Below are 11,441 nucleotides of genomic sequence, written 5' to 3' on the forward strand. Positions count from 1 at the left end.
ATGTTGGAACTAACTGCAAGAACGGTCCCCCTATGAAGAAAATATGGGTTCCTAAAAGGTGCCTTGAAAATCTTCAGGTGAATGTCATCATGACATCACCTATGAAGAATAGGAACCCCAGATCAAATTCTTCATATGAATCAAACACTTCATATGGATCAAATTCTTCACATGGATCAAAATCCTCATAATAATGGATCAAAATCCTCATATCAATGGCTATGAATATGTGTATTATTCTTCAAACCATTATGTTCATAAGTCCTCGAAGAATTTCTCTGCTTACTCATATGCTTATCCTAACCACTCTTCTATGAAACAAAGTGCACTGGCTTCAATGCCATCTTTTTCTTACGGAGCTCGCAGAATGATGAATTCTTTGCCACCCCTCCAGATGTGAGTGGTGAAGAAAAATAAATAATCTCTTATGCAGGGTCAGGTCTCCAAACGAACTTAATAGAATTTGCCGGAGACCTGAATGTGCTTGAATGGACACAAGCTAATCATGAAGAAATGAATCACTCATTTCTCTCATCCTCATATTGCTATATCTGTTACTGTTGATGAAATTGATATCATGTTCTTCACTGATGAAGTATATGGGTTCGTAAGTTGCACTAATTCATCTGCAGGATGAACAACCTAAAGCTACTGAGTGGGTCCTCGACAGTGGATGTACAAGCCACATGACCGGTGACAGGAACTTGTTGATGGACACTGATTTTTCACCATCTCCTCTGAAGCATATCACCTACACTGACAAAGTAAAAAGCAAGGTATTGGGTATAGGTAAGGTTGCAATCTCAAAGGATAGACACATGGCAAAGTCATGCTTGTCGAGTCCTTAGGATTCAACCTCATGTCTATCTCAATGCTTTGTGATCTTGATATGGTTGTCGTCTTTGGCAAATATCATTGCATTGTGCTGATGGAATTTGACAATTCCAAAGTCTTTGAAGGCTTTAGGAAAGGAGACTTGTATATTGTTGATTTCTCTGCAGGACCACAGCCTGTCACATGTCTACTTGCAAAAGCTTCAGAATGCTGGCTATGGCATCGACGACTTGGTCATGCTGGGATGAGGAACTTGCATACACTCACAAATAAGAAGCATGTCATTAGCATCGAGGGTGTAAAATTCCTCAAATATCATCTTTGCGGGGCTTGTGAGGCTGGAAAGATCACAAGAGCCAAGCATCCCTCAAAGACTATCATGACCACGTCTCGTCCCTTTGAATTACTTCATATGGATCTCTTTCGCCCTACTCATTATGCCACGTTCTCTAGTTCTGCATCATTATATGGCTTTGTCATAGTTGATGACTATTCTCGTTACACATGGGTGCATATCATCACTTACAAAAATGAAGCACAGGAAGTCTTCAAACGATTTTCCTCAAGAGCTTGTACTAACTTCAGTGTGAAGATCAAGCATATCAGGAGTGATAATGGAACTGAGTTCAAGAACAATGGTCTCAATGAATATCTTGATATAATTGGTATTACTCATGAGTTATCTGCTCCCTATACTCCTCAACAGAATGGCGTCGTGGAGCGCAAGAACATAACTCTTGTTGAAATGGCTCGCACCATGCTTGATGAATACAAGACACCTCAGCGCTTTTGGCCTAAAGCCATTGATACGGCGTGCCACATCATCAACAGGGTATATCTTCACAAACAAAAAGACCTCATATGAACTCCTCACTGACAAGAAACCCAATGTAAGTTATTTCAAAGTCTTCGGTGCTAAACGCTGGATTATAGATCCTCACCATCACTCTAAATTTGCACCGAAAGCACATGAGGGTTTTATGGTTCCTTACGAAACGGACTCGCACACCTACAGAGTCTTCAACATCAATCATCACAAGATTGTTGAAACTGTAGATGTGCGGTTCGATGAAACTAATGGCTCGCAAAGAGAGCACCTACCTCCTGTGCTAGATGAAATGTCACCTGAGGAATCCATCAAGTTCAAAGCTACTGAGGATATCATCCCTACCGAAGAATCTGTTGAAGAAGTCATTCTGGATCGTGAAGAAAATCACACTGGTGCTGCTGAAGAAACTGGTCCTGAAGAAATTGCTGGGCCTAAGAAAAGTCGTCAACCCGCACATCCTTGCGTTGCAAACGAAGTGCATCGAGAAGATCATCGATGATATCAATGCACCAGGTCTTCTCACGCGATCAAAAGCTTCACACTTATCTAACTTTTGTGGGCATTTTGCATTTGTCTCTATCACAGAGCCCACTAAAGTTGATGAAGCATTCATGGAATCTAAGTGGATTCAAGCCATGGATGATGAATTGCATCAATTCGAGTTGAACAATGTCTGGGAGGTTGTCAAGCGACCAGACCCATGCAAGCATAACATCATCGGTACCAAATGGATCTACCACAATAAACAAGATGAAAATGGCCTTGTGGTGAGGAATAAGGCTTGTCTTGTAGCTCAAGGCCACACACAGGTTGAAGGAATTGATTTCGATGAAACTTTTGCACATGTTGCTAGACTTGAGGCTATTTTCATATTGCTTGCTTATGCTAACCATCATAATATCATCTTACATCAAATGGATGTGAAAAGTGCATTCCTCAATGGTAAGATTGAGGAAGAAGTATATGTTGTTCAACCACCAGGTTTTGAGGATCCAAAATTTCCAGATCACGTCTACAGAGTCAACAAGGCCCTCTATGGCCTCAAGCAAGCACCTCGGGCGTGGTATGACACACTGAAGTAATTCCTCATGAAGAAATGGTTCAAACCCGGTTCACTTGATCCAACTCTTTTCACCAAAGCATATGATGATGAATTATCCGTGTGCCAAACATATGTTGATGATATTATCTTTGGCTGTACTAACCAACGTTACAGTGACAAAATTTCCTATATGATGAGTGACGAATATCAAATGTCTATGATGGGAGAATTGAAATTCTTCTTAGGTCTTCAAATTCCTCAACAATACAATGGCATATTCATATCTCAGGAGAAATACCTCAAGGATGTGTTGAGGAAATTCGGCATGCAAGATTGCAAAGGCGTCAAAATCCCTATGCCCACAAATGGCCATCTATGCACTGATGAAAATGGCAAAGACTTCGATCAAAAGGTATACCACTCCATGATTGGCTCTTTATTGTACCTATGTGCATGTAGGCCGGATATTATGCTTTGTGTTTGCATGTGTGCCCGATTTCAAGCTACACCGAAGGAATCACACCATAAGGCTGTGAAGCATATTCTTCGATATCTAGCTCACACACCAACACTTAGATTATGGTATCCCAAGGGATCTTCCTTTGATCTCATTGGATATTCAGACTCTGACTATGCTGGTGATCGGGTGGACCGCAAGTCAACGTCAGGCACATGTCATTTCCTCGAACGATCCTTGGTATGTTGGTCCTCGAAGAGGGAGAACTGCATATCACTCTCTACTGCTGAAGCTGAGTACATTGCTGCTGGATCTTGCCGTGCTCAATTGCTATGGATGAAGCAAACCCTCAAGGACTATGGCATCAATGTGAAGAATGTGCCACTCTACTATGACAATGAGAGTGCTATCAAGATTGCTCACAACCCAGTTCAGCACTCGAAGACAAAGCACATCCAGATTCGTCATCATTTTCTTCGTGACCATGTGTTGAAGTGCGACATCTCCATCGACCATGCAAATACTAAACACCAGCTGGCCAATATCTTCGCAAAGCCCTTGGATGAGAAGAGATTTATCAAGTTGCGGTGTGAGCTAATATCTTAGAATCTTTGAATTTTCTTTGAAAAGGACACACATCCTAACACTTATGCTAACTTGATGACTTAGATGTGCAACACACAAATTAACATTTTTCTTCAATCAATGAAGACTAACCCTCTAACTGTGAAGAAATTAATGAAGAATTTGATTCTCAGAACCCTACAACAATTGTATGCAGTGTCTGAAATCATCATTCTTATACGGTGGGATACGCCACTAACCAAAATTGAAAATCTTCTATTTGAGTTTTTTTTTCTTTTTTGAAATTCCTCAATTTTTTCAATTTCCTCAACTCTGAATTATCTTCACTCTTTCCTTCGTTGTTCTTCATTGACTATATATATACTTGAGTTTATGTCCTCTACAGCATTCACTTATTGCTAATTCTTTAAGCTGACTTTTCTGCTAAGTGAATGTGATTGGACCCCTTCCCCCTCTATGCTAAACTCAACCGAATCTGTTCACAAATTCTTCATGTGCGTTCTGTTTGAAACCCGTTCAAAATCTTCACTGTGTCCTTGTCAGCTGAAGAAATTGCGAACGAAACTTTAAAATATTCTTATCTGAATTTTCGGCTTTTGCCGCCCAAACCATTACACATCCCATGATAAGAGTTATCTATTCACCCACAATCTTACACGATCTCCACCACATTGTACGTGGGTGACACATGTCGCTAGGATGAGAAGCGTCAGGGGCACGTTTGTCCATTTTCCTCGGGTGAGCAGTTTTTCACCGTGGCTATAAATACCCCTCACCCTCCTCAGATTGCATTTACCCTGCTCGATCTCACTCCCCTCGCTCGAGCTCTCAAGCCCTAGAGCCGCCGCTACCTTCATCGTCGCCGGTGAGGAAGAGCTTCACTGCCTCGACCTCGTCGTCGTCGTACTCGCGTCGGCTGCGGACATCTTATTTCCGCCGCCGTCGTGGCTGTCTTCCTCTGCCAAGTTAGGGCATGGAAGATCTGGACTGATGAACTTCCAAATCTACACCCTAAGTTCATCGTGTTCTTCGTCAAGGGTAATTAAAAGTTACTTTTACAGCCTTTGTTGATTCTGATGATTTCCATAAAATCTTCAAAAGGTGTTTATTCTTCAACTTTCACACTCTAAACACCTCACACAATCATTTGATCTTGATCTGTTTCTCTATGTGACATTTTTCCTCAAGATTCCTCAATTGTGTGAATTTCACAATCCACACAACTCTGGAACCTAAGTCAAAGAACACTTAGTGAAATTCTTCAAGACATATTTGGTCAATTTCCTCAAACTTGTTCCGTTTTGCAAAAACTTCTGAGAACGCATATGACCTCTCCAAATTCTTCGCACCTATACTCTATTCACGGGTACACAAGTCTGCTGCTGAATCACTAGGTTCTCATCAACTTAACTCATTTGCAGCATTCCTCAAAGAAAAGCTGCATACTTCTTTAGAGAACTCAATAGTTCAAATTCCTTAGCTGAAGAAAATGGCAGATGGCAAAAGACCTCAGAAGGGAGGAAAGAAACTGGAAGTCAACACTGCTTTTGAGATCTCAGCTGACATCTACGCAGGGTATTGCACACCTGATGAAGCAACTCATGGGAAGGAAACAAAGAATGAGTGCAAGGTGCGCATACAGAAAATTGAACGAAGATGGGCATGGGAGTGGAGGGAGTACAGATATGTTACTCCAAAGTATATGAAGAAATTCTCTCTAAAGCCTCCTTGCCCAAGACCTCCGTTGGCACCTGGCCAGCGTGCTGATCCCACTAGCATCAAAAGCGGTGAGGATTATCCTGATAAATGGGCCAAGCGGCAAGCCAAGTTGGCCAAACAGGCCAAAGAAGCAGTGAAGAAATTCAATGAAGACTCTGCTGCTGCAGCTGCTGAGGCCTCCACAAGCAAGAAGGCTATGCCTAAGAAGCCTGCACGCAAACCAACTTCCTCCGCAATGCCCTCATGGCCAAGCTCATCTATGCCCTCATGGAAAATTCCTCAAGCTGCTCCAGTTCCTCAGGTTGCAAAACCCTCAGGTCCTCCAGCAAAGTCCTTGGCACCTGTGCATCTCGCCACTTGCCAAAGGACCACATGCATATCAATTGCCTCAGGAGCTTCCACAAGTTCTTCAGCTCCTCACCTGTCTTCAAAAGGCCCCACTTTGCTGAAGACCAAGGCCACTGCAGGACGAGGCACTAGACCAAGTCCTCACAAGAAGCAAGTTGCCTTCCAAGTACCATCTGATGATGAAGAATTGGCCGAAATCATCAAAGATAGACAACAAAGGGCTGCTAGAACCAAGGGAAGTGTTGTGCCTCTTCTATTGGATCCGAAGAAGATCCTGGACTTCATTGACCTCTGGCACAATGACCCAAACACTCCTTTGCCAGAGCTAGACCTCACTCCTGGTCAAAGTCACATGTTGATGGCTTTCATCTCTAAAGAGAAATGGAAATATGAACAAGCCAAGACTGTGAAGATAGCCCAGTACAAGAAACAACGTTATCTGAAGGACAACGTGCTCACTCTATCGCCTGAACAACTCATCGCTCTGCAATCCGAGATTAAAAAGCTTAGTGATGAATTTGACGCCTACAAGGCAGAATGGCTGGGAGCCAAAGTCAGATTCGTCAAAATGGCAAAAGGACTCACTTCCAATGTTGTTGATCCAATGCACATTTAGATCCCTCAGGCTGAAGCATCTGCTCAGCCAACTGAAGAACATGCTAGCACCGCTAATGAAAGTCAGGCTGCTGATGAAACTGCAAACACCAGGGCTGAAGAAATTCCAGCCGCTGAAGAAATTCCCAGGGCTACCACTAGTGTTGCGCCTGAAGAACAAGTCAGGCCAGCTGAAGCATCTGAAGATGCGCCTGAAGAAGCTGAACAAGTCAGGACAACTGCATCAGTTTTGCCTGAAGAAATTGCTCCAATTTCCTCAGCTCCTCTTGCACTGACACCAAGTCCAGTTCTTCCTTCTGCTTTGGAAGTGAAGAAAACAAAGGCTGCGGAGCGAGCTGCACTTAAGAAAAGGAAAGCATCTGCTTTCTCAGAATCTTCTGCTCCCAAGAAGGCGAAGATTTTGACAAGCTCTGTTGAAAATCCAATTGATGTTGTTCCTCTCTCAAACATGCCATCAAAGGAAATGATTCCTTTTAGTGAAGATTATGAGATTCCCAATGAATCTGATGAAGAAAATCCTTCTACTGCTTCGACAAAGCAGATGGATGAAGAAATTGAAGTGGACACTATCACTTCAACTCCTCTGGTATCATTGCCAATGCCTCAGTTCACAGCTGAAGAGGCAAGCATTGAAGAAATGGAAGAAGATGAAGACGTGGACATTGGGAGCACCACGGCTGTGATGAATGATGACTTTTGGGAAAGTCAGCACCCCAACTCTCCTTTGTTCATGCCACTGCAACAAATTCCTCAGTCCCCAGTACCTACTGAATTCATATAGGCTCTGATGAAATTCACACTGCACCTTCCATCTCTGAAGAAATTCGAGCCACTAGTGCTGATGACAAAGCTGCTGAAGAAATGGAGACCCAGGCTACTACTGAAGCAGAAGCTGAAATTCCTTAGCCTGCGGCTCCTGAGATTGATATTCCTGGGGTTGTGCTGCAATTGACTGATACTCCTCAGCCAAAGCCGAAGAATCCATTCTCGAAGACGCCAAAATTCAAGGCTGATGACTTCTTCCATGAGCATGTATTCTTCACCAAGTACAACCCTTATGACTCTGCTCGTCTTAGAAGGAAGCATTTCTGGACTGCCAGCCAAGCAAACTTCTATTCTTCACTGCTTTTCAATAAGTACAAAGTCTTCGACCATGAGCATATTCCTGATGTGGATATGGAATCGTTGTGGTGCTTCACACCAGTCCTCAGTGTATTCATGACGCTGGATTGCTCAATTTCTGCACCGATATATGTGATTGGAATGAAGAGCTCATTCTTCAGTTCTATGCAACGCTGCACATCACAGGAAATGCTGACGATGTGAACTCTTGGGTGTTGGTCTAGATGACAGAAAACACTCACTTCAAAGCACCGACCTCTGAATTGCTTCATGCACTGCCTGTCAGCCCTCCCCTTGAAGGAGCCAGTCTTATCCATCATGAACCTGAGCTGTCTAATCACTACATGCAAGTGATGATGAAGCCACTGAAGCCCGGTCAAGCCCCAAGGACCAAATTCCTCGTGAAGGAATTGCTATATGTGCCACGGACTGTCTATCGCATTCTGACCAAGACACAGAGTCCTATCAAAGGCCACGACTCAAATGATGAAGAATTTGTTGGCATCATGAAGAACCTGCTATTCAATATAATGCATGGTATTCCAGTAAATTACCATGACTTCTTCATGAGGACTATGGCAAACGTTGCACTGTCTCCCTTTGAATTGAAGCCTTACGCTCCCTGGATTGTGAGATTCCTCATATCAAGGTCTTCAATCAATTACAAGGCTGACACACTCAACCATGGCAGTTACTTGCCCCCTATTGAAGTCCTCAAGCAGACATTTTCCTCAGCCGATGAGAAGGGCAAGGCCACTGCAATTGTTGATGAGGGCATTCGTCCATTGGATGGACAGTTCCGCAAAGCTACATCGTATTCCACCAACGATGACTCTGCCACTCATGATTTTGCCGCCAATGCCTCAAAGCAAAGTCCTCAAGCCACTGATCCAAGGGTGATGACAGATCGTGAGCTTCTCCTCAGTCTTCATCAGAAGGTCGATCGTACCATAAATGGGTCAAGCATCAGTTCGGTTCAATTCTTCACAACATGACTGCTACACATAATTCAGTGAAGAAGAACCACTACTACCTCCATGAAGGTTTTGATCACACCTGGGCTATTCTGACTCATCTCTATGGTGATGAAGATCTCAAGAAGATGGGCCTCCAGCAGGACTTCAGCTGGTCTAAGCCTCCGGCGAAGAAATTCAAGAAAGTCGAAGTTCCTCCTTGGTGCCCAGCTCATATTCTTCATTGCATGAGACCGATGAAAATGAAGACTTGGACGACACTGCGATAGGCCCTACTCCAACAACTGATCCCAACAACGCTGGTGCTCCTCCAGCAACTTCGTGATGAAATTCTTCAGGGGCGTTAGTCCTCATTTTTCATCCCTTTTGGTCATTTGATGACAAAGGGGGAGAAATTTGAGTTAGTCTTCAAGCGGGTCTATCTATACGGGCGTTTTTTTGTTAAGTTGCAACTCTCACTCTTCTGAAGTGTTTGTTGATTGAGTTGTAAACTTAAGTCCGGTGGTGACCTGATACTTTTGCTCTATTTTTCTGCATGCCATTTCCTCATATATGCTATGCACACATGCTGAATTACATCAGTCACCATATTTCATCATGCATTTCAAATTCTTCATTCGATATGATAAATGCGTGTATGCATTACAATATATAGGGGGAGATCTCCATGATTCTACATTTAAAATGTGCATTGCTTCAAAAGCAAATTCCTCACTATGCACATCTTCAGGGGGAGTTCTTCTATATCTTGCAATCAAATTCCTTAATATTGAGCACTTTCAATTCATATGTTTATTCCCATTGAAAACTTAACCTATATTGCCATCAATCACCAAAAAGGGGGAGATTGTAAGTGAATCTAGTGCCCCTTAGTGATTTTGGTGTATTGAAGACTTATAGGTTAAGGGACTAATATGTTTGTGAGTGTACATAGGCTCTATAAGTCGATGAGGAGTTTGATATTTACAGTGAAAGTCGATCCCTAAAAATGAATGTCTTCAGTTGAAGACTTTGGTTCTCCTGAAGACTTTGAAAGTGATGACATTGGTGTGACCTTGAAGACTTGGATATTCATGCGAGGATTATGAAGCGTGAAGACTTTTGTTTTCATAGTTTCATTTTCTCTTTCTTGAGTCATAGGAAACACCGTACTGTTAAAGGGGGTCGAGGTAATACTAAGGAAACTGATTTCCAAGTTATGCTCATCTCAAAATCCTACACCTACCCAATCCTTTCGAGTGAAGCCATTGGAAATCTCATATCAGTTCAGTCAATTTCTTCAGTGATAGAGACGAAGATCTTCTGGTCCCTGAGGAATTTGTTCTGATCGAGGAGTTAGGAATTCTCTAGTGCGGATTGCCTACATAGTGAGGAACATGATAGCCCTGAGGAATTTGAACCTCAAAATCCGACTGTTGTTGTGCTACGTGCCAGCTGTCCAAAATATCCTACCACCTAACGGTCATATCCTTGAAGGGAATTTATGTCTTATCATGTCGGGCTCCTCCCTAGGCTATAAATAGCTGCCCGCTACAACCACTAGCTGGTTGGCTGCTCCGAGAGAAACTAACACTTGTCAATTGAGAGCATCCCATCCTCTGAGGAATTTGAGCGAAAATCATCAAGTGAGGAAAACCCAAATCCCAAAGCCAAACCTACAAACCCAAAGTGATTGAGCATCACTGAAGAGATTGTTCATGTGTGGAACCGACGCTTGTTGCCTTTGAGGACTGTGTATCCTCCAGACGGTTAGGCGTCATGGTCTGAGCATCCAAGAGGAATTGTGGATTGCCGAGTGACCGAGTCTGTAAAGGTTTGGAAGTCACCTGTGAAGACTTAACACGAGTGTTGGGCGAGGTCTGTGTGATCTTAACTCAAGGAGAATATAGTGAGCACTGTGTGTTCGGGACTGTGTGTCCTCGAGTTTAAATACTCAGCCGCTCCAACCAGACGTACAACTGTCACAGTAGTTGGAACTGGTCTACCAAATCATTTTTTTAAACGATGCAAAAGATTTGCTATTTTCATTAATTAAGGAGTGAGAATTGCCCGGTTAATTGACGGAAAACCAGGCTAAAACCGATACAATCAAACCCACATAAAATGGGTACCACCGGTCAACCTGGCCACCGACATGGGATCATAGAGCTACAAAGAGGAAAAGACATCCGCCAAGCAGTCGCAAGTGTCATCGTCATCACCGGCTACCTCCGAACGGGTGACTCCGACTTCACCGAAGACCTTCATCATCGAAGCCAACCTGCAAACAGCTGCACAGGAACCATGACGACACATGCCAACAGAAGGCCACACACGCGAGCAACCGACAACTCCGACTCTGACGACGATTATCATAAGGGAAATATGCAGGACTTGCACCGATCGTGCCCCAGAGAGCACCTCGGACACGCCGGGAAGATCCGACTACCGACCCCGAGATGCAACCAGAGTTCCTCTTGATGCCATCATCGTTGCCAAACAGAAATCAGCACCCCCGAAAAGGCCGCCTCAACAAACTACGCGGCGAAGATGCCGCAAACCACGAGGCGAAGATGCCGCAACCCACACGATGAAGATGCCGCCATCCACCGGTCTCCCAATCGTTGCCGGCTCCGAGATGACGTCCCCAAGGAGGAGAAAGACGCGAAGACGCCTCCATCGCCCGATCCAGCGGATCTGAGGTTTCCCTCCGGAGCCAAAGCCGTGGGGAGGAGGAGTGCACCTCCATGACGATGCTTCCAAGAAAGATCACGACACCCGCGGGCGCCGCCGCCATTAGCTCCGGTGGAGATCGGAGCAAGGATTTCTCCCAAAAATGTGCCGACCGCCCGCCACCACCGACCGCCGCCAACAAACCACCACCCCTGGCGAGGCCGACCTCACTCCGGCCACGGGATCCCACGACCCACCGCGACC

The sequence above is a fragment of the Triticum aestivum genome, chromosome 4B, assembly GCF_018294505.1.
Source record: "Triticum aestivum cultivar Chinese Spring chromosome 4B, IWGSC CS RefSeq v2.1, whole genome shotgun sequence".
Classification (NCBI taxonomy): domain Eukaryota; kingdom Viridiplantae; phylum Streptophyta; class Magnoliopsida; order Poales; family Poaceae; genus Triticum; species Triticum aestivum.